The sequence below is a fragment of the Magallana gigas genome, chromosome 9 (genome assembly GCF_963853765.1).
Source record: "Magallana gigas chromosome 9, xbMagGiga1.1, whole genome shotgun sequence".
In the NCBI taxonomy this organism is placed as follows: Eukaryota; Metazoa; Mollusca; class Bivalvia; order Ostreida; family Ostreidae; genus Magallana; species Magallana gigas.
In genome coordinates, this window is record NC_088861.1 from 34,985,235 (window position 1) to 35,012,788 (window position 27,554).

Genomic DNA, 27,554 nt, shown 5'->3' on the forward strand with positions numbered 1-27,554 from the left:
TAAATAAAAATATCCAGTTTTAAAATTTAGAATTTATTAAAGTTCAAAATCACAATTAAAGAAACATCATTTTAAAAAGAAATCCAAAGTGAGAGTGTCAAATAAGTATCAATCCCGCATGTCTCATCTTTGACAACTCCTCCCCTTTCTCTATAAAGGACCAATGAAATAACTCCAAGATGGAACCAAAATTTGGGGAACGCTCAAAGACATAAATTCTCAAAAAAGGATACAGGAGGGAATTACCATAATAAATTCAAAGACACGCCAGTCTAAGATCTGACCATCAATCAGATAAACGAAAATAAACAAATTGCAATAAACAGGGGATCACTGTGAAAAATGGATAAGGGAGAGGAGGGAGATGTCAACATGAGAGATCACAAACAGATGCGGCAATGTATTTCTAAAATGAACAAACAAATTAAATTTCAAACATAAAATACCACTCGGTTTACAAAAGGAAATTAATTCACTATGAATGAAATATATATGTATAAGAAAGTTGTCTTTATCAATAAAATATACGTATGTATACAACAATATATATTATCCCGAATTCTTCCTATTAAACTGACAATTTTTAGAGATATTCAGAGACGCTCTAGTTCTAGATATCAGTGATGCAGGTTTTTGACTACAGCCATCAAATATTGCCTCAAATTCCATGTTTCAGCAACCGTAAAAAAGTGCGTTGCTCAGATCTGATGACGTACATGTTAAGGCCTATATAGTAAATGTTGAAAATGTATGTTTACCTAGCGATATGTCAAAGATTTCTTTTTGATAACCTTGATTTACACTAGCATAGAATACCAGATTCAGTTTCCCGAATAAAAAGTATGTATACACCCCCCCCCCCCCCAAAAAAAAAAATCAGACTTTCACTTCCACCAACAATACTACCTGAATACATTAATGCCTATTTAAAATGCAAAGCCATATATCTTAGATAAAAATATAAATATATATATATCTAATTGTATATTGAGAAATAAAAATTAGGAAATATTTGTACCTGCCTTACCCGAATAAATTTATGTACGAATTAACCAAACCTGGGCAAAAAAAATCGATAATTATTTTCGCCAAATACGAACAGGTTTTTGCCTGTAATTATTGGCATGGAAAAAGACTTTAGCTTTGACTCGATGCGTCTTAGATCTTTACGATGTTGAAATAGAGGTAATACTTAATGTAGCTGGGGAATTCGTGTTTTCATTTTGGGTGTTCATAGTTTAGTAATAACAACAGCTGAACAATTATATTACAAACTGTAGTTAAAACTCATTCAAGCAATGAAATAAATGTAGACAAGGAATTCTAAAATTTGGTGTGTAAAGTTTAGATTATAACTTAAGCTAGCCAATCTATATTTTACAATAATTATTGCTGGTAACATGTACATGCAGTTATTTGCAAATGAACACAATGTTTACATGAAATGAAGACACACAACAATGGACACACAAAAGAATATACATGTATACATATGTACAAGTCAGATGTATATGCCACTGCTGCGACCATATAATCATTATGTGTGTCTGGATTGTTCCCGACTGCCTAAGGGTCAGAACATTTTCAGTACACTGGACAATGATTGCAATATTATTCAGACTGTGTGTATTCGATTTTGAGAGGTTCTCTTTGTTGACAGTGAATTGACGGAGAATTCACACCTTCAAAATTGACCAGCCATTCTGATGTAAATATAACTGGCCTGTGATAACATTATTTAATAATCAACATTTAAAGGAATATTATAGAGTTGATGATAAATAGACTCGGTTTTTTGCCACTCTTTTGCATTTGTTTCTCAATATTTCATAGTTATATATAGTTATAAAATGGTTTATCGGTACTTAGTTGAGAGAAAACAGGCAAAATGGCAGATAAATCTCTGACCCCTTATATTCTGAGCCTCCAGCAATGTTGAATGGTACGAAGAATGGTATATAGTATAGTGTAGCTTCCACTCTTTCCCTCCACCCGGCACCCGTCACCTTACATTTATATCTACCTTTGAGACCTCCGTTCACGCCAGTAATAGAAAATTTATAAGTAAATAAGTTCTTAATAATCATTTGAAATAATTAATCTTGATGTAATCAATGATGTGATTGATTAGATAATTTATGCAAAACATAATCCTTGTGGTCTGAAAGCGCCATGCATAATAATAATAATAATAATAAACCAAAAAAAATACACAACGATTTTTCTTTTCTATAAACATGTTCATGGAAAAGAAAGGTGGAGGGGTGGAGGTGGTTTACAGATCGCTTTGAAAATTTTCAATGCTCAGCTATCGGCGTCCTGAAAGAAAGTGAGAACCCACGCTATTAAAATGACGCTCCCAAGATTTTACCGCAAAATAAATTCATTGGTTACATCCGGCGACGTTGATTTTGTGTCCATATATGAAGATGCTGTATAACGTTGACAATACCGCAGGAAGGATAACTCTCGCAAACTTAACAGAAATTTTCAATATGCATAAAATGTTTTAAGAAGTCTTAAAAATCATTTATCCATAATTGATAATCTTTGAAATAGACCATTACTGCATATGGCATTATTCCACGCATATTCATGAAATAATTAACCTCTATCTGCTCGAAATTGAACCACCTGAGCCGTTCATCTTTCTACAGTAAAACATCACATAACAAATGGGTATGTTGCACTCTGCCACATTTGTGACTTTATTATTTAACCAAATTTGGTTTGAAATAATCAGGAAAATGACAATAGATGATTATATAACAATAATTAACAAGTATAAAATTAATCATAAAATTATGAATATTTGATTCTTTATGCCATAATATTTCACAACTATAATAATCCATAACTCCCATTACTGATGTAATCAATGATGTGATTGATTAGATAATTTATGCAAAACATAATCCTTGTGGTCTGAAAGCGCCATGTACTTGATTAATACGAATTAAATCAAGTTCAGACACCAAGGAGAGAGGAGGGAGAAAATTTTAAGTGGCAAAGTGCATTCCTATACCTTTAAACATGGACTTATATTTGCCAGGATATACATATGCCTTACAAACCTTTGTCCCATTTACATGTAAACACATAGAAATACTATTCATGCATAGGTAAGGATATACATATGCCCACCCAACAAGATGTACAAGGTAACCTAATACTTGCTAAATATAGTAATAATAGGTAGGAATATACATATGTCCAACCCATTCAAAGCTTTGACATGAACATAATTTATATTTCAAATTATTTTAACACTGTCAAAGGTAGGAATTAAACTATAACAGACAGTCTTAGTTACACATTATAAGAATGGTACTGGAAACAGACACCTCTTGGCATAGAGCTATATGACATATCTTTATGACTTTTGTTTTTGTTTGTAGATTGAGCTGTCCTCAGTCTGGCATTAACATATCACTCCATGTGTACATCACCCCATGAAACTTGTCCTTGGGCAACAAGCATCCTAAAATCGGTGTCGTAAGCTTTCCAATTGACCTTAGCGTCTGCAATATCTCTGACTGATTCTAAATGCTTGGCTAATTTAGACTGTTGTTCTGGGTATTTCATACAATAAATTGCAGCGAATCTATTCCATGCTGTAAGCCAGTCATGCATGGATGAGAGAGTTACCTCGCTTTGGGAAACATTCTCGACCTGGTGGATTGTCAGCTTGCCTGGGCTGTCACCATCTTCTACCTGTAGAGAGAATGTACCTTTCTTTTGTCTGTCTTTTGACAAAAGGCTTGAAAATTCTATATACTGGTTTGACCAAATTTTTGATTTAGTTTGATCCGATACCCTTGCATCAATTGGTACTGTTGTACTAACAAAACCTGTCGGACACTTACCAGCGATTTTTCAGTGTGATCCACAACTACCGCTTCAACTGAGTGTTGAATGGCGTTGTCCAGATGTCTAGATTCTCTTACCAACCCATCATTATCATCATTGTTAGATGCCCCTAGAGGGTTTATACTAATACTCCCCTGAGAATTTGAAGCACTGTTGCTGTTTATGTTGTTTATCAGAGCTGTCAACTCATCTCTAACTGTGGCCGTCACTCGCTGTGTCACCTGTGCTGTGATGGTTTCAAGTACATCGGGGGATAAAGCTGGCGAAACCGCTTCCAAGTACATTGATGTCCTACGTTTCTTTTGTTTTGAGACAGTTGATGGTGTTGCGCGAGCTTGGCTTCTTCTTTTTGGTGGCATACTTATTCTTGATGACGATCAATTAACTAAAATTACAAATTCACTGATATTGGTTAGTAAACAATTGTCAACATCCGGTCTGAATATAATCTGGAAATATATGATAAAACATGAAATTCCGGAATACTTAAAAATCCGACTTTTTTTTTTTAAGTATGCCTCTTGTGTAGTTTAATGAATATTAAATGACAAACCTAAGGAAAGCAAAAATGGGAAGAAAATTTAAAAATAAAATCCAATAACAACGCATACATATAAAATTGTGTTGAATACAAAGTAATAAAATAAACGTCGGGGAGGTTATAATTAAATATGTAAGGAAAACACAAATAAATTTGTGTTGAATGTTTTGCAGTAAGACAAGCATCAGGGAGGCTAAACAAATATGAAAAATCTCAGGAAAACACTAGTAAACTGTGTTGATTCTAGTGCAATGAGATCCGCCTCATGGAGGCTAAAGAAATATGAAAAATCTCAGGAAAACACAAGTAAATTGCGTTGATTCCAGTGCAATGAGATCCGCCTCAAGGAGGCTAAAGAAATGTGAAAAAATCTCAGGAAAACACAAGTGAACTGCGTTGATTCCAGTGCAATGAGATCCGCCTCAGGGAGGCACTAAATCTCAGGAAAACAGAATGTAAATTGCGTTGATTCCAGTGCAATGAGATCCGCCTCAGGGAGGCTAAACAAATATGAAAAATCTCAAGAAAACACAAGTAAATTGTGTTGATTCCAGTGCAATGAGATCCGCCTCAGGGAGGTTAAACAAATATAAAAAATTTCAGGAAACACAAATAAATTGCTTTGATTCCAGTGCAATGAGATCCGCCTCAGGGAGGCAAAAAAAATTATATGAAAATTCCAAGGAAAACACTAGTAAATTGTGCTGATTCCATTGCAATAAGATTTGCCTCAGTGTGGCAAAACAAATTTGAGAAATTAGTAAATTATGGTAATAGGACTATGTGATGAATATAAATACAAAAAAATCCATTTCTTGCTTATTACAAAGAAATAAAATAATACTCAATTATGTATGTAAAAATTACATATATTACGCTATGGATATATATATATATATATATATATATATATATATATATATATATATATATATATATATATATATAAGATTACTTTGAAATTACAATAGATCATCGCCCGAAACTTTAACGCATTCTAGACAAAAAAGGTCCGCGCAAACTTCTATAGAGATGAACGTTGCCTTAATTATTGAGGTGGACGCCGTCAAAAAGAAATTTATGGTCACACGCCTTGAACTTGGGCGAAGGGAAGAGGTCATTATGCTCCCAAAATGATGCGAATTCAGATCTGTGCAGAGAAGATTTACGAAGGATATTTACTTCATCTACAGTACTGATGAAATCAAAACATTGCTTAAATCGTGGCAGCAATTTACATACATGGATCTGGGCGACTCCAAATCAATAGTGCAGTACCGATACAAGAGATTCAATATTTGCTGCCAATTCTTCGGGAGACGTCGCACGTCGAACATCATTGCCCCCAACAATAAGAATTATGTTACGAGGTTTTAATTTTTCAATGAAACTCGCATCCTCGCGGAGAATGCCCGAAATAGTGCGACCTCCTACTCCTGTATAGAATATCCTATGATTTGCTCTTAGACCAAGATCCTCACAGTACCTAACATACTCATTACTTACTAGGAATCGCTGAAAGCGGCGCACAATAGAATGACCCAATATAAGTATTTTATTGGGCTCCATAAGTAAAATAAAACAAAAATATAAACCTTACCGTTTTACAGGTCGCTTTGAAAATTTTCAATGCTTAGCTATCGGCGTCCTAAAAGAAAGTGAGAACCCACGCTATTAAAATGACGCTCCCAAGATTTTACCGCGAAATAAATTCATTGGTTACATCCAGCGACGTTGATTTTGTGTCCATATATGAAGATGCTGTATAACTTTGACAATACCGCAGGAAGGATAACTCTCGCAAACTTAACAGAAATTTTCAATATGCATAAAATATTTTAAGAAGTCTTAAAAATCATATATGAGTGTTTTACGTAACATTTGTAACAGTTGTATTCATTTAGAGTCCACATCCTTCCCTTCTTCCTCTTCTACTCTACTTGTGCAAATTATGATAACACGATATCTCTCTCTCTTTCTCTCTCTCTCTCTCTCTCTCTCTCTCTCTCTCATATCACTTAACTCTTTGATTGTGTTGAGATCCATCAGACATGTAGACATTAGCATATTTAGTTATGCTCCTTTGTGGAGTGTGTCAACTGCTCTGTTCTTGCTTGCCAGATTATGGGAGAGTTAGAATTTCCAAGGGACTCTCGCTGACATTTCATGGTTAAACCATAGATTGCTGATCCGGGACAGGGACAGTCCAGCAATCTGATGAGACTGCAATCAATAACAAAACCCAGTGCTCTTTTGACTGAAGTAGCGATAAACACTCTCCTTTATGGCATTATGTGGGGAAAGAATGACATTTCATATCAAGTGTCTGCATTGTGAATATGAATTTTCAATTAGGCATATGCACAGTAGGATAACCAGATGGATTTTTGCATAATTGCACAATTAGAATGCTATACTTATGAAATGTTATCATTGCATTTTGTTTATTTTAAATGTACATGTACAGGCATATAGCATAGGAGTTAAAAAAAATTGCGTATAACCCAATAAAATAATAAAAGCGGCAATTCAATTTTAAATAGGTTATGAATTTTTTTAATTGAAAAATAAAAGTTTACCACATGTCTGAAAGTGTTTTTGATAATCCCGTTTTGTATAGAGCTACAGTGCACTTCCTGTTCTCAAAAATGAATATGCATATCAACATGCATGCATATAAACAAACATGTTTTTTGTCCCTATCTTATGATCAAATTTAAAACATGTCGATAATGATGAATTGTGTTTTTGTTGTTGTTGTTGATGATGATGATGATGATGATGATGATGATGATGATGATGATGATGATGATTATTTGTTGTAGGGGACCTGGCTCTGATCAACGTGATCCAGATCAATGTCAACTACCAAGGGTATCCTCAGGATCAACCTGGTATGTATTTACCAGCGACATATATAAATGACAAAGTCTCACAGTATAAATGTGTATGAGGGACATTGTTCTGGCTCTTTGTGATGTCTATAATATTATCTTACTAATTACATGTACGTGTGTAATAGTGTGATATTTGATACCCTTTTATCTAGAGCTTTGTGGTTCGTATGGGTGTGGAGGTACATGTAACAAACATTGCAGAATGGGTACTTTCTGTTGCAAGTGTGAATTTTGGGTGCAGTGATTGATATCTCCATTATAAGAATGAATCAGCAATCAAAGAAATAAAAGCATTTCAATGTGAATATTTACATCTCTCTTTGAATCTGTTCAAATTTATTCATATCGTATATAGCGAGCAAAATTTAGGGTAAAGTGTGAAGTAAAACTCTATATAATGATTTAAACACAATCCATTAATTGACAAATCTGTCACCATGCATCCAACGCTGTTAAAAATTACAGTCGAATAAAAGAAGTTTTAAACAGTAGAAAGAATGGTTATTTTCAAAATAACAGTATGCAAAAATTGTATACTGGTATTTAGAGCTGCAGCAGTATTGGGTATGTCAGTTGCATTATAAACACAATCAGATTACTAAAGGAAAAGACAAGAAAACGCTCGGAGGAGGTAAATACATGTATAATTATTTGTATCAGCCTAAACAAGAAAAGAAAGCTATTCATTGTTTTGTTTATGAATATCATTGCTATAAAATAATGTGTTGAATGTGATAAAGAAAGAGGAAATAATAAGACTTTATAAAAGGTCGTGATATTTAAGGTTTTCCGCTCTCAGCGGAAAACCTTGCTATTATTCTGAAAAATTTTCAAATTTCTTATTAAGGTCTTCCGTTTCCAACGGAAGACCTTATTGTTTTTCTTCGGTTTTTTTTTCTCATTCTTCTCCTTTTTTTTTCTTACCGATTTTGTGTCAGCGATTACTCGAAAACTGTTTGATCGATTTTAATAAAATTTGCAGATCTTATTGACATTAGTTTAAACTTGATCGGAAATTTTTTTGGTTGATGACGTCATTTCCGTTTTTGAAATATCCACGTTTTCTTGATTTTCAGAGTGTCGGCTTGTCCAAGAGAGTTATCAAAAACTATAAAAGATATTAAGTTCAAAATTTCAGGAATGATAGACAAAAGATTGTAGATATGTAATAAGGCATTAATAAATTTCAGGCACAAAAGGCGCTAAAGCTCGGTAGGGCTCGAAAAATGAGATGAAAAAAGCGTTGTGATTTTGCTTGGTTTTCTTAGATTATCTTTTTTCTCACAAATATTTTGTTAAGACATGTAGAAGAACAAAAATTTATATTTACAAGATCTTTTGTTTGACTCTTAGAAAAAGGGGCTGGCCCCTCAAATTAAGGACCTAGAACCCTTCAAAGTTTTCACTTTATAACTCAAAAGCGGTTAAGATTTCGATATGGCTGTCGCTGCAAAAGTTGTTCATTATGATCTTATTAATGTCGTTACAATAATATTTTGTTCGGGTATTGCGTAATATGAGTGTAAAAAGCCAGACTTGTTACCATGTATTTGTGTTTTATTTGGCAAATAAACGGGGTATTTGTGCGTATAACTGACATAAAGGGTACCGGTTTACACACGGAAAGTGTTTAAACATTTTAGTTATTTTCTAGTGAAACACATTAAGGATAAAAGAACTGTTTCTATGCAATGCATTTGAGTCGCATTTAAAATCTAGCTGTATACCGAACTGTGTATGTTAACAATTACGTTTCCGATCCCTTGCCGCAGCCGAGGAAATAGGTCACGAATGGACTAGCGAGCGGTCTGCCGTTATCTAATACACAAGATTTGCGTCTTGCTGTAATGCACACATGGGGTTTTTTTTATGTAGCTGCAAACACAAAACTTCCGATTTTAATGATTTTAATAGTAAATAAAAAAGATTATACCTTTACCTAATACCATAGACAGTGTACTAGCTTGCATTCGGAAAGTGTTTAAACAGTTTAACTCTTTTCTAGGGAAATATATTATGTGTATAAGAATTGCTTCTATGCAATGTATTTGAGTCGCATTTAAAATCTTGCTAGCTGTATTCCGAGCTTCATGTATGTAAACAATTATACGTATCCGATCCTTGCCCGTGGCCGAGAAAATAGGTTGCGGCTGGACTAGCGAGCGGTCTGCCGTTATCCAATACACAAGATATACGCATTGTTGTAATGCACACACTGGTTTATTTATGTAGCTGCAAACACAATGAATTCAGATTTTAACGATATTAAAGAGTAAATAGAAAAAAGACTATATTATTACCTACGAAGTATTGCTGTTTTGCTCTCGTAATTAAAAAAAAAATAGATAGTATGGCTGTCATTGAAAAAAAGGCGTTCTTTGTGTTCTTGTCTATGTCATGAAACAGTTTTATTGTTGGAAAATAAAATCAGTTATCAAACTGCAAACGTTAACAGTTCAAACCCACCACGTTGAGTGTACATTTTCATGACACGGGCCGAGGAGATGCCGCGCTAGTGGACAGCCGATTCACTGTAGGACACATGCTTCTCGTGTTTATACGTTATCACACATTCCAATGCCCATTGATACGTTGTTATTTTCATTTCCAATTATATTGGTTAACGATGCATCAAACCATTGATTTAAATCAAAGTTCGTATAATAAAGGGAAAAAAAGCTGCCATCAATGAATATAATACAATTGTACGTTTTACAGTCGTACGATTTGAAATGTAAATAAATTCACTTGTGTCCGTTTGTGACATTTTGCTGCTGAGAATTAAATGCATTACACTACCAATCTCAACAAAATATAGGCGATATTCACATATCTATGATAATGTGATACTTCATTTGGCTAACAAAATATTAGAATTTTTATGAGTTATGAGAGAGAGAGAGAGAGAGAGAGAGAGAGAGAGAGAGAGAGAGAGAGAGAGAGAGTTAATCAGGATGTAGTAAGTAAAAGTTGAAATATATTTAAAAAGCGTTCGAGATAAGGCAGCTTAAGAAGTCCAATGTTACATGCTTGCGGTAGGTACGGGCACGATAAAACAAACCATTTTTAAACAAGTTGATGTTTTATTTACATTCAGGCCGTAAAATAATAAGGGTCACAATATTGGTATAACCTCTTCTCAGTGGTAGTCAGATTCATTAAAAAGCAAACTCATTGCTGATTTTATTCATTTATAAATTAATTTTTTTTGATTCTGAAAGAATATGTGAGTTTTAAAAATGTAATGTACATGTACATTCATTGTAAAAGTTTTGACTGTATTCGGACAGTTGAAGATCGAGTAGCGAACACTAGACTTAGTAGATTAATTGTCTAATACAAATCGAATTGGCTTTAAAATTTGCATATTCAAGCACACTTAAATAGTTTATTCATAAGTTATATATAATTATATTAATAAAAACGTCTGTATGTTGTATTATGTATTTGCTGTCTGATTAGGACTGTTCTTCCCCAAAAAGAAGCGCTCGGCGATCGCGTAAAAAACGTTCTGTAAAGTACAACACCTGATTGGAGTACATGCTTATACATAGGCGTCGGAACCGGGGGGGGGGGGGGGGGGGGGGGCTAGGGGGGGGGGGGGCTTAGCCCCCCCCCCCCCCACTTTTTGGCAAAGTTATACCATTACAAACATAGCCTGATAGAGGGTTCGCCCCCCCCCCCCACTTTTTCTCGCAGGAAAGATTATTGTTCCTAAATATACCTTGAAAGACTGAGAAGTTGGATTCAGATGCAGTCCAGCGCCCCCCCCCCCCCCCCCCCCCCCCCCCCCCCCCCCCACGGATTAGGATTTCCATGATTTTGGGAATTACTTTTTTCTCAATATTTCTTGGGATTAGTCTAGCCCCCCCCCCCCCCCCACTTTCAATTTGCTTCCGACGCCAGTGTTATATACAATTTTTTTAAAATGTGTACGTTTAACTAAGCGAAATTGTAGATGTCATGGAGTCAATAGGCAAATCAAATTCGCCAATCAGGCAATATCAGTTATCTAATGCCTATGACTGATAATTTTACAAGGTAAATTAATACATGTAAATATGAGTTTTAAAGCACTCCCTGCTCCCGTGTTAAAAGCTCCCGTTACCTGCATTCTTTTATTAACGATTTTGTGCACACATTTATTCGGAAATGGCTCAAATTTGTTACACGGGCCCGATAAAAAGATGAAAGGATGACCCCTAAAATTTCTTTCCCAAATATTTCAAGAACGGTCTCAAATTTCAAACACTGGTTGAATAACTTATAACTTAATTTGTACAAATTTTATGTGCATGAATGACAATGTTCCTGTAACTTAACAAAAAATGACACTTTTTGAAATGTAAAAGTTTCTGAATTCATCATTAAAATTAATAATGTTAGACGGCCCATGCAGCAAGTTTTTCTGGTCGAGTCTTTCGTTCATCAGCGCATCGATTGTGAACATTTCAGCGGGGTTTGGGGTTGCAACAAGAGGGTGAAACGACCACGAATTTTGACAGATTTGGCTACAAAGAGTTTAAATGAGATGGATACAAAACACAGGTGCGATTATATCTTTAAGAGATAAAAAATGATTAATCTGTTTGCCATAAATACCAATTTTTATCATAAGAATATTTTAACATTTGGATCCGCCGAATATTTCCATTTCCCTTCATTGTTTGGTGCCTGATTTGAAATAAAGTTTCGAGGTATAACAAGTTGAGAAATTTCTTCAAGCTGCATGTTCCGATTTGTCGGCCATTACAGTATCAAACAAGAGGCCCATGGGCCATATCGCTCACCTGAGGAACAATAGGTATGATAAAATCAGCTTAACGGAGTCATAATACAAACTATCTGGACAATGTACAATAATACATGTAGATCCTGTATAAATAAAATCCATTTTTCCCCTGGATATTCTTATGTTTATAATCATTAGTCCCTTTTCTAACAGGATGATTTTATAGTCATATCATATGTTGAGTATTGCAGTTCTCAAAAAGATCCTTAACAATTGTTTATATATGGGATATAAACGTAAATCAAACTCTGAACCTTCTTGTGAGGCCAAAGAATTGTCCTGGGGCCAAAGTCTTAACAATTATAAAGAATCATCTGGCTGATTAGTTTCTGAGAAGATTTTTAAAGATTTACCATATATATTCCTTTGTTAAACTTCGATCCCCAATTGTGGCCCCACCCTACCCCCGGGGATCATTATTTTCACAACTATCAATTTACACTAACTGAGGATGCTTCCACACAAGTTTCAGCTTTCCTGGCTGATTAGTTTCTGAGAAGAAGATTTTTAAAGATTTACTTTATATATTCCTATGTTAAACTTCGACACCCCATTGTGGCCCCACCCTACCCCCGGGGATCATTATTTTCACAACTATCAATTTACACTAACTGAGGATGCTTCCACACAAGTTTCAGCTTTACTGGCTGATTAGTTTCTGAGAAGAAGATTTTTAAAGATTTACTCTTTATATTCCTATGTTAAATTTCGACCCCCAATTGTGGCCCCACCCTACCCCCGGGGGTCATGATTTTCACAAATTAGAATCTACACTACCTGAGGATGCTTCCACACAAGTTTCAGCTTTCCTGGTCTTATGGTTCATGAGCAGAAGATTTTTAAAGATTTACTCTGTATATTCCTATGTAAAATTTCGACCCCCCCCCCCCCATTGTGGCCCCACCCTACCCTCGGGGGTCATGATTTTCACAAATTAGAATCTACACTACCTGAGGATGCTTCCACACAAGTTTCAGCTTTCCTGGTCTTATGGTTCATGAGAAGAAGATTTTCAAAGATTTACTCTGTATATTCCTATGTAAAACTTCGACCCCCCATTGTGGCCCCACCCTACCCCCGGGGGTCATAATTTTCACAAATTAGAATCTACACTACCTGATGATGCTTCCACACAAGTTTCAGCTTTCCTGGTCTTATGGTTCATGAGAAGAAGATTTTTGAAAATTTCTCCAAAATTGTCATAAATTCCTAATTATCTCCCTTTGCAAAAGGGCGTGATCCTTAATTTTCACAAATTTAAATCCCCTTCGGCTAAGGATGCTTTGTGCCAAGTTTGGTTGAAATTGGCCCAGTGGTTCTTGAGAAGATGTTGAAAATGTGAAAAGTTTACAGACAGACAGACAGACAGACAGACGGACGGACGGACGGACGGACGGACGGACAGACAGACAGACAGACAGACAGACAGACGGACGACAGACAAAATGTGATCAGAATAGCTCACTTGAGCTTTCAGCTCAGGTGAGCTAATAATTTTCCTTGCAAACCTAATGAATAATCTTACAAATTTATAGACGTATTTAAACAGAAGTGCTCTCCTTTCAACGTTAGAAATATTCGAAGTAAATAAAAATAAATTTGGGGCATACAAAAAACCCCCAAAATACATCATTGGAATGTTTAAAAAAGGAAACCGTTGGGTTTCATCCTCCGAATGATTGAGTTTATTCATCCTGCATGTTTTGCAATGATTATAAACAACGTAAACATCAAAACTATTAATGAACAAATGTACACTGCTTTATTTTTGTTTAAATAGTCATGCTGTATATTTTATATGTTATAATAGATTATATAAAACAAGAGGCCCATGGGCCACATCGCTCACCTGAACAGCAGTTCCTTGTAACATTACATTTCGTAGCATATGCTTTTTCTATTTTAAACATTGAACCCCTTTCTGGGGACCCAGTTATGGTCCGAGGTTTATGGTTGGCTTGAACAACATAAACAGTAACATAGGAATGAAAATGTGTAGCACTGCGGTAGGACCGCATGTACACAACCTGAAAAACTGAACGTAGCAGAGTTCCACTTCAAGAGAAATAACTCTCAGACTGTACAGAACATCAAGAAAGATAACTCTTGGTTCCACTAAATTAGAGTTTACACAATTTGAGGATCCTTGCATAATAATCTCACAAACTGTAGCATTATAGTTCTCGAGAAAAACTTTTTAAAAACATTTTCAATATATCTTTCTATGTTAAACTTTGAACCCCTCTTGGGGCCACAGTATTAGTCCAGGGCTAAAGTTTTAATTATTTGGAATCTACATTATTTAAGGATGCTTGCATAGTTATCTCACAAGCTGAAGCATTATAGTTCCCTAGAAAAAGATTTTTCAACATTTTCCCTCTATATTTCCATGCTAAGCTTTGAACACCTCTTGGGGCCCCAATATTAGATTGAGGTCACAGCTTTTATAATTTCGAATCTACACGATTTGAGGGTGCTTACGTAGTTATCTGACAAATTGATGCATTGTAGTTCTCGAAAAGAAGATTTTTAAACATTTTCCATATATACCGGTACTTCTACATTTAACTTTAAACCCATCTTGGGTCCCTAGTATTAGTCCAGGGGTCACTATTTTAAAACTGTCGAACCTTCATTATCCAAGGTTGTATGCATGATAGTAATCTCACAAATTGAGGCATTGTAGTTCTCGAGAAGAAGATATTTTAACGTTACCTTTATATTTCTATAATAAACTTTGACCCCATCTTGGGGCCCCAGTATTGGTCCGGGGGTCACGATTTTACCAATTAGGAATCTACATGAGCGAAGGCATAGAAATTCCACAAACTAAAACATTGTAGTTCTTGAGAAGAAAATTTTTAAACTTTTCCTTTATGTTTTTTAAAATGTTTAAATTTTGAACCCCTCTTTGTGCCCATCAATTGTCCGGGAGTTACAATTTTTTGAATCTACATTATTTAAGGATGTACATGTATGCATAGTAATATCCCAAACAGTTGCACTATAGTTCTTGAGAAGAAGATTTTAAAACATTTTCCTATATATGTTAAAATCTAAACCCCTACTGGGGCCCCACTTTTTTGTTCAGGGGTCACGATTTTTACAATCTTCACTATATATACAACCATTTGTATATGTATTGGCATTTTTGGTGAAGTGGTTTTTGAGAAGAAAATTTTTAAACATATTTCATATGTAGTTCTATGTTAAACTTTGAACCCCGCCTGGGGCTGCAGTTTTGATTTGAGGGTCACGATTTCTACAATTTAGAATCTTCATTATACATACAAGCTTTTGTGTAAATATTGGCATTTCTGGTGCAGTGGTTCTTGAGAAGAAGATTTTTTAAACATTTTCCTAAGGTATATCTATGTTAAACTTTGAACCCCGCCTGGGGCCCCAGTTTTGGTCCGAGGGTCACGATTGTTACAATTTAGAATCTTCACTATATATACAAGCTTTTGTGTAAATATTGGCATTTCTGGTGCAGTGGTTCTTGAGAAGAAGATTTTTTAAACATTTTCCTAAGGTATATCTATGTTAAATTTGAACCCCGCCTGGGGCCCCAGTTTTGGTCCGAGGGTCACGATTTTTACAATTTAGAATCTTCACTATGTATACAAGCTTATGTGTAAATATTGGCATTTCTGGTGCAGTGGTTCTTGAGAAGAAGATTTTTTTAAAATTTTCCTATGTATTTCTATGTTAAACTTTGAACCCCGCCTGGGGCCCCAGTTTTGGTCCGAGGGTCACGATTTTTACAATTTAGAATCTTCACTATATATACAAGTTTTTGTGTAAATATTGGCATTTCTGGTGCAGTGGTTCTTGAGAAGAAGATTTTTAAAACATTTTCCTATGTATTTCTATGTTAAACTTTGAACCCCGCCTGGGGCCCCAGTTTTGGTCCGAGGGTCACGATTTTTACAATTTAGAATCTTCACTATATATACAAGCTTTTGTGTAAATATTGGCATTTCTGGTGCAGTGGTTCTTGAGAAGAAGATTTTTAAAGACATGCACCCTATACTTACTGTTTCGCAATTATCTCCCTTTTGTAAAGGGCTATGCCCTTTATTTTTACAATTTATAACCCCCTTTCCATAAGGATGCTTTGTACCAAATTTGGTTAAATTTGGCCCACTGGTTTTTGAGAAGAAGTTGAAAATGTGAAAAGTTTACAGACGGACGGACAGACAGACGGACAGACGGACGGACGGACGACGGACAACGGGTGATCAGAAAAGCTCACTTGAACCTTCGGTTCAGGTGAGCTAAAAAACAGATGTCAAAGTCGTAATACAATCATACTAGCTTCGACGTAAGTGCCCAGTTCAAACACGCGGCGAAAAAACGCAAAACCCTTTTATGTCGATTATTTTGCGAATACACAACAAAACTTGTCTAATCCGGCGGAGGGTGGTACTGAAAAAAAAATGGCCGGATTAGGCAACATCCGGTTTAGAGGATATTGTTGCAAATTAATTTTAGTATTTAATGCAGTAGGTCCTGATCGTGTATTCTTGCAAAATGTTCAATTGTTCTGAATTATATTAGATTTCATCGATCTTATTTACGGTACAAATTTTCATTTTAAATATTTTTTTTTCAAACAATGAATCCATAACGGAATACATACGATGGAAATCCTTGAATTAAATCGTCGTTATTGATAATCTTTCAAACATCCGATTTACCTGAAAAGTGCATGCTTAACCGTAAATTGTTAAACAAAACATTAACAAGTCAACAGGTGGCTGAAATACCTGATGGCGAGAACTGTTTTGATGCAGGGAAACAATAGATAAATATTAATATAAATGAGAATTTTATATATAAAAAAAAAATTGAGCATTTTGACAGAATAATATGCAACTCTGTACGTGTAGCCATGCAATGGGGATAACAAACGATATCGGCAGTCTTACTCCCGCAGTATCCTGAATCACGGCCTGAAAAAAATTGGGTGAACTATAATCTAATTATCCCATTGCAATTCATAACAAGACTTTACGGTATTAACTGAAAAAAGTTGCTTCTTTGGATCTATATTAACAGTTGTTTAAATCAATAGCAACGACAGAAAAATTGGTCAATAATTGAGCATTAATATCTCGCAGAAGGCCAATCGATCGTTAAGTGGACGGACTACGGGAGATAACTCTCACTAATAATATGCAGTAGGCTTTTTCATTGCGCCGGTTAACAGAATAGATAGGATCCGGATTGCACAAATTTTTTTTAAACAAAAATGATGGGAAAATGTCAAGGGGCTGAATAATGTCGCCGGATTGGGCAGCATGCCGTAATAAACAACATCCGGATTCAACGAGTTTCAACATGTACATAATTTTTTCATTGAAATATGGCTTAATTGACAGGGGAAACTACATGTACTGCAACGTATATTATTGCACACATACTTAGCATAACCATCGTTTAAAAGCGTACAATTATTTTATTGAAAATCGGACCAAGCAGCTTTAACATTAAGATTTACATGTGTAAGACACTTTATTTGTCATGTGCATGATCATGTGCATTAATTATTTTCAATACCTGCTTATTTTCCACAATGATCTCCAATTCCATTCACAACTGTTGTCATTCAAAATCACATGAATTAAACAAAATTTAAAATTTTGTGTCGATCTCAACTGTTATGTATCCAAGAAATCTATTGATTTTAACATGTGTTACGTAATTAGGTAATAACGTTTTTAGGGGTCAAACTTCATTTACAAATTACCATTTTTCCTTCGTAAACATTCACAGGATCGAAAACAGATTTCCTACGGATATTTATAATGGGGAATGTTTACATCTTTCCTCAATTCGGAAGTCTTTCGGAATATCTAGCACAATTTTTTAAAGTTATCATCCGGGCTTTATAATGGCTGATGCAATGCAAAATCCCCGTAGACGTTCTTTTTTTAGCCGTGTATTAAAACCTGACAAGCTAGAGGGGGCGTTTCAAAAGGGAAATCTTGGGATTTTTTCATACTATCGAATGAACATCGTCTGAATCAAGAGATATTTACAAATATCAAATAATTTAAGAGAATGTGTGGCAAAAATATCTTGGGACAGACTTTAGGTATAATACGTTTATATATCCTTACAATATAATGATTTTCTCATGCGTTACCTAACTAGGGATATTAGGGGCCAGAGGTAAAAAAGTTTAATCTTGTCTATTTCAATTGAAAGAAATGCAAGTATTTAAAAAAGCAACGTAAGAGAACTTATAAAAAGCATTACAGGTAAGCATTAGTACTTCACTCCTATTTCCATATCATGTTTTGTTGTCGAAAATTAAAGTCGATGACGTGATTTACCTTTTAAAAATCGGACGGAAGACCTCCTCGTTGCTCGCAACGAGATCGTGTCTAGTTATTTTTTTTTTCTTCTAGACGCCAACTTTGATCCTTAATATCTCGCTCGTTTGTTCACCGATTGTTTTGAAATTTTCAGGACTGATAACATGCCGCGTGATGTTGACGTTGCATATTTTAGTTGAGGAAAATACCTACCCGGTTTTGAGTTATTCCCCTTTTAGTAAAATTTAACGACTTCTTTTGTCCAGGGGGTTTAGCTTTAACGATGACTGGCAGAGTCTCAAAGATGGGCTGGTTTGGAAGCTAATACATTGAATTTGTGCGAGATATATTTTATTTATTATTTAAATGCAAATAAAAGGGTTGGTATGGATGTTGAAACAAAGGTAAGAAAAAAAATCAAAAAAATTCGCGTATTTTCCGTAATAGTTTTTTACCTGATAAAAATTTGTTATAACATGTATTTTAAAAGTTCTTGGTCTTACCCAGACCTTTCATTCGGTATACCGAAAAAGGGGCTGGCCCTTATAATTAGGGAGTTAGAGGCGTCCAAAGTTTCTTGTCAATAACTTAAAAAGGAATAAACATTTCTAATGCATTATTGAAGCAAAGTTGTAAAGAAATTAATTTCGAATCCTTTTATAGTATTCAATTTAATGTTTTCGTAATTTATAGTCAGTATTTGCAGAAACAATCGTGTCAGTTCGGTCCATTTTGTGTGGGGGTGCGCACGTTTATGAGGTTATGAAAGGGTTTCTTGTAATGCATTAACTGAGACATGTAGCACGCAAAAATAATTCCACATAAAATTCCCAAATGTTTTTATACATATGTACATTTTCATTTCATATAGATAAACCTCTTTGACCTTATTTTTGTTGTTTGTTTCATAACTGTGTCCCTGTCTATATTTAGATGCATTACAAGACTCAGGTAACCGATCGATAGGAGAGTCGCTAGCTGTATTCAGGCCGTCGTCTAGACGATAGTGAATGTGCTTGTAGAGCTGGACGTACACGTTTAACGCCCCACTGTGTTACTGTAACAGAGACATTTTGAATTGTTTCAGTACTGGGAGATGTGTTAATAAAATGGTTCCAATGCATGGTAATTAAACTCAACTTTTCTACAATACGTATACACGGCCGTCATATAAAGCACAATGTGTATTACTGACATGACAATGTACGCTGGCAATTTTCGATGGATATAATATAATTATCATCGTGGAGATGATTTTAAAAAGTGAACTTAATATTCGTATAGGATAATATTTGAATCCAAAGCCGCTAGTTTTAAGTTACGGTTATTAGGGATGTTAATTATGACTTGCCCCGCGTTTCAGGTTTTTTACTTGCAAAACTTCTACAAACGAAAATACCAAACAACCTTCAGCAGCAACTTATAAATTATTTATTCCATACACAATTCTAAAGAGGTAATTAAATAAATGTTATAAATGCTTTATACTTGTATTCTCTATCTTCCATGGAAAAAAGTGGCATGGAAAAATTTTGTTCACTGTTCATCAAATACGCTGTAGCCTTAGCAATCGAAAATAATTAACAAACTGTATATTGATAGATTGACATATCAACAAACATTCAGACCCGCAATGTGTTTTTTTACAAGTTCTATAAAATGTAGACTCAATGACTGAATTCTTTACCGTTTTCCGTGTGGGTTATTTTGAATCACGTGTGTACGTTATGTGTAGCCATATAGATGAACACTTTAAGTGTTTAATTTTTAAAAGAAATTGTGTACATGCAGAGCAATGCAATGCTAGGACAATAAAATTCCAACAATGTATATGGTGAGGCCGGTCAGACTGATACTGGTTCTGCTTGTTCTACAAATAGCGAATGTAAGACGAAGTATTTGGGTGTTATATTTTAAACAAATATAAGTCTTGCTTTCTTAAAAGCTTGCATTACTGAACAAAGTATTTTTTTGGAATCATTCTTAGTTACCTTAGCTGCATATATGTAGCTCTCGGTCTGTATCCCGGAAAAAATTGACTATCATCCGAAATTTTTCATACAAGGTCTACAGACTTGCAGCTAACATTACCTTTAAAAATACATTTTAGAATTTGCCGCTGTTTATAAATTCATTAAAAAGACGCGCAGAATCAAGTGGTAATATGTCGTTTGATATGGGATTTATGACGTCTATTTATATTTAAAATTATTTCATTATTTCAAGCTTGTGGGTGGAATGAAATCAGTTTCACATGTTATATGACATAAAGATGTCCTCTCCCCACTTTTTCTCGAAGCAAACTATTTTTATAAAATTTACATAAAAAATTGAATTATCATGGAGTTGCCCCCCCCCCCTCCCCCTTCCCATTTTGGTAGCATGTAAAAAAATGGTATGAAAATCATGAAATTATGAGTGAAATTTTGAAAATTTTGGAATTTTTTTTTTTTATTTTTTTGCTTGTCAAGATTTGTTGGATGAGTTTGCCCCCCCCCCCCCCCCACACTTTCCAAAACGATGCTACGTGCTTGGAAATTACTCATTTCTTTATTCCCCTCTTTAATAAACAAAACAAATTAACAAACATAACCGATCTAGATAAATATAATTACATGTATCAAAAATAAACTTAAAAAACAAACTACACATTCATCCTTCACCCACAATATTGCCTTTTCGATATTTGTCATCGTTGTAGACCCGTGTAACAATTTGTTAAGTGGGTGCTTGCACGAAAAAGAACCCCTTGTTGATCTACATTTTCATTAACGCATACAGAGAAAAATATATTTGCGTGGACCCTGAGGTCCACGCAGAAAATATATAAGCGAGGTTAAACCGGATGCTATGGGGAAAATTCAGCCTGCGCATGAGCTAGCCTGGTTCCTGTGCGTAATGGGTAGCTCAGGGAACCAGGCTAGCACACGTTTATCTGAATAGGGACACAGGGGCTCGTCACGAAGTTTTTTCAACCTTTTATAGATACCACCTCTATACTATAAAATACACTTAAAGTATAGAGGTGGTATATATAAAAGGTTGAAAAAACTTCGTGACGAGCCCCTGTGATAGGGATCGGGATTCCGTGCCATATGCACACATAAGTTCAAAGGCGCTGTAATTGTAAAGTTGTCGGTAAACAGTACAGAAACAAAGTATTCCTTTTAAAAAATGATTGGCATGTGATATGAACTATCAGTATCATGAAATAAGTTAATGTTATGCCGAAACTACAACATGCAACAAATAGCATAATTTGCAATGTTTTGTTGTTTTCCGAATACACAAGTAACTTAACTTTACTTTTATAGTATGCGAGGCTAAAGTACTTCCCGATTAAATTTTTTAAGCATTTAAGTATGATTGAATAATTATGTCACTGTATAAAAGTTTAAATCTCAAGAAAAATGCATCATATGAAATTTTTAATTTACACAACACTGTCACTGCATAGTTAACAAAGTAGTGCGAATCGTAATGTGTGCGCAAATAGTAGAATTCACCGAATGCCTGATACTGTACATGCAAACTTCATTCATAGATAGATCATAATTATTTTAGAAGTATGAATCCTTTAAATTCTGAGATAAAAAGTCAGGGCTATACATACATGTATACGTAATACAACGTAACATTTAGTGGTTAAAAGCAGAGGGCTAGAGTCGGTGAAATCTCTGATAATCTTAAGGCTTTCACTTCTTCGTTGGAAACACATACAAATGGTCCACGTATTGTAGTCCTTTTTTAAAGGACAGCAACTTGTTTGATTTATTTTTGAATTTCTTTTGATGTAAAAAAAAAAAAGAGAGAAGAAATTGGTTCTCAATCTGTCTTTATGTCTGTTTGTTAGCGGTTAATCGGTTCATTTTGAATATCCTTTTGTAATTTAAAAAATGCGATGTAAATTTTTTTCATGCAATATTTCGGATAAAGCAATGAAGAGTTGTTTCTTGAAATATTATTAGACCATAAAATTGTAAATTGCTAACATTGACAATTGTGCCCGATTTCTATTTTTTTAAGGTAAAACTTTATATATTTAAAAAATGATTCTTTGAGACAAACAAATTGACATAATCAATAAGAGTTTGACAATCTCTAACTGCAGGTCTGTAGCTTTTAGTCAGAAAAAGAATCGGATGGACGACCTAGGACACAGATTGCCCATCCGAATTTCTTGAAAATTGCCATTATTTTCGTACGCGGACGCAATACTCACCGAGACTAAATAGTTCGTATCTTAAGTTTTAAGTTTTAACTGCTTTGAAAAATAATATTGGTTTTTGATAATTATGAACATGAATAATTAAATAAAAATGGTTAAAATTACAGTAAAATTACCGGCATCGGTCTTCTGCGTGCGCGGATCTAGAAGGGGAAGGGTTCCAGACCCCCCCCCCCCCCCCCCCCCCGGCGAAATTTCTGTCAATTACGTGTACATTATAAACTTACCAAATATGCCTCGGACATCCCTTGGCAAACTCAAATAACCGTCTGACTTTTCATCCCCACCCCGGAAAAATTTTCTGATCCGCGCATATTCCCCCTCCTCGAAATACAAAATTATTCTTCAAAACCCCTTGTAAAATTTCCAGGATCTCCGCATATATACTAAGAGATTCATTGGCGCTTGCGTTCGATAAAAATGCGTGTAAAACGTTTGCCAATGGTCTTTTTACCTTCGTACCGGGCATAACCACAGTCCCACTCTGTGAATAAAATGCGGCGAATCAAACTAGAGACAACGTGTTAAGATCTGTATTTGCTTATAAACATGTAGTATCATCGTGCAAAATGCACTGTTCAATTATAATTTTTTTTTTACTTTACTTGTAAAATTCAACATCTGTTTCGTAATTTTTTCTCACAGTTTATTTCTTACATAGTTACTTTTTTATTTAGTGATTGACACTTTTCAGACTTTATATGTGATTTCAAAGAGACAGAGTGTCATGTCTCAAGGACTGTTAATCTCTTAAAACAACATTGTGCAATTATCAGATTTTCATTTCTTGGACATCAAAGACTCATTGAGTTTATCTAATTATTTTATATCTGTGAACCTTTCACTCAGCTTACTTATATCATTACCTGTCAATTTATACTCATTGTTAAGATTCTTATAATTAGTTATGTACAATTGTCAATGCGCAGTCTGGAATACGGCGGCCAGCCCCGGCCACGTCCGACTCTCCCAGAGTCTTGAGTCCGGAGGCCACTTCTGGCCATATCCGACTTGTTTGTAACATGTCTGTCTGTTAAATTGTTATAATGTTGCCATCGTTGAGTCTCGTCCAATAATGTGGAATCCTGCATCAATTGCCTGTTTATTTCTCTGGAACTGTATACTGGTGGACCTTCGGGAATACGGCAAACCTACCCTTCGTTTTAGCTTACGGCCCACAGCGCGCCCCAACCTTTTACCTTATACACTTTACGCCAACATTCCCTCACCCGATTCATACTGCACAGGACCGATGCAGATCCAGACGAATTCTCTATTACCGTAAAATCTACGCGGGCACAGAAATATAATACTTTGTTTCTCAGTGTTTACACATCTAATATTGTACTATGGTCAGCTATCAATTTTTTGTAATACGTCACAAGTATGACGCAGCTACGACGGAAAACCTAATCGTTGCTTGCAACGAGCTCGTCTCTAGTTATTTTTAGTATTTCAAATTAAATAAAAAGAAACCTCTAAAAACTCATAGTGATGCTACATGTAGGTGATAATATTGATCTGAAATATCTTCTGTTCTGTTTTTATCTAGTTAAAAAACCTAACTGATAGTTCATGACTCAAATTGTATTTTGCAGATTAGAATTTTTAATGCAGTGGCAAGACATCGATTAAGATCGTAACAGTTATGCACAGTAATGTGATGTCATATTGATAAACAGACAAATGGAAAGATGTCCATTTTTTTCGATTACTTACTTGAAATGTTTAGAGACTCAAAGGAGCAGGCTGATACTTGGATCTGATAACCTTGACATATTCATTGTACAAGTTAATTTGACATTTGGTTATGTTCGTTATGTTGATTTTTTTTCAAAATCATTGTTGTTCAAAAACATTGTTTTTCACTCCAAAAAAAGTACAGAATTAATGTCTGATGATGAGGAAGGTTTTATATCCCAAATACAAGTGCTAAGTCCATGCCATTTTAAGAATGATTATGATAGAATTATTTATTATGCTTGTACATGTATGTAAGAATATGCAACATTTTTTTGTTGATTTCAGCAAAACTTGGGTTTGTCAATGTAAAAAAAACACAAAAGACTGATAAAACTTAGAGATGTAGCAATCTGTTCCTTGCTCTGATATGTGTTTCATAACGTGTATTCCGGTATTTTGTAATGAGTACATGTAACATTGAAAAATTGATTGTTCCGAGGGATTGTACATGTAGATAGACTTGGATGGGTGTGAGAGACTTAATTAGTGTTAAAGTAACTTTAAAAAGTATTATTTATACCATATGCAACTTTCACCAACTTGTTAGTAAAGGCTTTAATAATTTGTGCATTACTTGATCATTTCAACACATGCTTATTGATTTATATAAGACATAATACCATAGAAATGTGATTAAGGAAGGTAAACAAGAAACACGTGTTACACAGAAACTGTCTTTAAGATAACATTTTAGTTTATGTTGAACCATTTTGTTTTGTTTATTTTTTGCAAATACTTTTCACATTGTCAATGTATTTTAATAAGGTCACAAATTCACAACAAAATTATTCAAAAATTTTTATTAAGTGAAGTTTTTTTTAAATGCAGAAATATTTCCTCATTGCTTTGTATCAAATCTCGAAAGGCGACTTCATAATCTCAAATACATGTATCCTGAAAATGAGGAAGACATGATTTTTTGCGTGCAAAGATTGATTTATTTTTGTATTCCTGTGGTATATACTGAGTATACACAAGCAATCAATTCCCAGATTAAAGTGCTAAATGCATAGACTGTAGAGTTTAGTATTTTAAAATGGTTTTATATTTTATATGTGGATTCTGTCCTAGACTAGATCGATTTACAAACCATTCATGTGTTCACTTGGGAAAGAAGGTGAAATCTCAGAGCAAGAATTCTCAGTGCATCCCAAAATCAACATTTCATCAGCTGGTTCCTCTGATTTCATTTTAACACCCCCACCCCCCACCAAAACTTTTTGTTATAATCTTGAAATAATTACCATATTGCAATTTTTACTTTTCATGTAATACCAAGGCAGATTTGTCATACAACTTCATATTGTTTTTCTCCATCCAACACATTTTATCAGAGCTAACCAGAAATATTTAAAGCTTTTTTAAGCTCATCAATTTTGTTGTAGATTTTATTTGTGGTTAGTAATATGACATGAGATTTTGGGGTTTTTTCTTTACATGAAGTTCAGTTTTTTAAAATCATCAAATCTTCACATAAAAACTTTTTATGTTTTGTTATTGTTCATAAAAAAAACCCTGTGTTTATACTATTTTTTTTATACCAATTGTCAAAAACCCTGAATATTTTGGTTGTATTTTTCTCTCCATCTTTTATTATATACATCAGTCACCACCATTTTGATGAGTTGTTTTACACAGAATGCAGGGTATGTTACTTACAAACTGAAACTGTACAATCAGATACGATCACCCAATATGCAAAAAAAAAAGTCATGTTTCTATGGAAACAGAATAGATGATACCACAATATTATTTACAGTCTGATCAACAGAATTTGGGTTTACCCCCAAAATGCAATTTTAATTTTCCAAACAATGATATTGTTGGTCAAACAAGTACTTGTACATGTACGGTGTACAAGGAATTAAGTGTAAAGTTGTGTTTTACATTTATTACTGGTGTATTGTGAAAAGATTTGCCATGCAAATGCTTTTTGAAATTAACCATTTACATGTTTTATTCCTGATTTTGCAAATGCTGTGTAAAAACTTTATGGCTTTGGAGATTGCAATTATATACCGGTATAAAGGTGGGTTGAGTAAGGCAGTTTAATCTAATATTTTGTAAAATGTAAATTTGCTGTTGAAAAACAGATAGAGTTAATTTTTAATAAGGAAATAGTGTAAAGTGTAAATTTTGAAGGCAGAAACAGTGTAAAGTGTAAACTTGTTTCAAACACATGGTACCCGTTATGTAAACTTCATTTGTTTGGAAAGAAAAAAAAATCCTCCTCAGCAAGATTTTACACGTACCAAAATTTTAATGAATTTAGAAATCTGCGTTGAATTTGTAAAGTTACTCTAAAGTGTCACTAAAACCTTTCTTTAGATTGAAATTAGTGAAAATTGTTTTGCTGCACTATAAATGCATTGATGAATAGTATTTTTGTTCAATCCAAATCATATTCTTTTCATCAGAAATAATTCATGTGTATTTTATATATTTCCCTTTCTCTCTCTTATTTTCCGCCTTTACTTTTGCTATACAATGAAATTCAGGGCTTATGTTAACTGTAAAACCTTTATATTAACAATTGTGTCATTTTTAAAATATGTTTACAAGTGCTCATTTTGTTATATTTTAATTTCTTTTTATTTCAGTTTGACAAATACATTGTACACACCGTTGATTCTGTTGTGATTTTGTTCATCCATTCAGTCCACTACATATGCTGGTACATGTATGTGTATGTTTTCTGTACGTTTGTATGTTTGATTTTGTATCTGTGTACGATACGGTACATGTGTTGATGAAATAATTAACAATTAAAGATTAAAGAAATGCAATGTCTTGTGTGTTTGTCATGCGTTATATTGAGTCAGTTCAAAGTGTTACAGATTCTGAGACACCTCTTGGGAATTGTATAATATACAGTCAATATTCGTTATCTCGAATTAGATGAGACTGTTTAAAAACTTATAGATATCATAGTATTCGAGATATCGAGGGTAAAGTACTTAAAAAATAAGTGATTGGGATTTGTAATTAACTTCGACATCGACTGTATTCAAGATATTAGTGTTCAAGATTTCAAAGTTCAACTGTACATGTACACATAATTTTACTCGGGATAAATAGAAATAGAGACCAACATTTAGTTAACAACAATTCCATTTCATTTTCTAACTTTAACACTCGTATGTTGCTACTTTGTGGTCAT

The 27,554-nt window shown here is 34.4% G+C and overlaps 2 long non-coding RNA genes across 2 annotated transcripts; one reads left to right on the forward strand and one right to left on the reverse strand.

Annotated features, from left to right (window-relative positions):
* Window positions 1-17: 17 nt before the first annotated feature.
* Window positions 18-5,135, reverse strand: LOC117692692 (uncharacterized). Its single transcript, XR_010709508.1, has 2 exons — window positions 3,867-5,135; window positions 18-3,714 (listed from the first exon to the last, which is right to left on the reverse strand). It is a non-coding gene; the product is annotated as an uncharacterized lncRNA (long non-coding RNA).
* LOC136271578 (uncharacterized) lies at window positions 1,061-27,175 on the forward strand. Its single transcript, XR_010709509.1, has 3 exons — window positions 1,061-1,185; window positions 7,237-7,305; window positions 24,250-27,175. It is a non-coding gene; the product is annotated as an uncharacterized lncRNA (long non-coding RNA).
* Window positions 27,176-27,554: the final 379 nt, after the last annotated feature.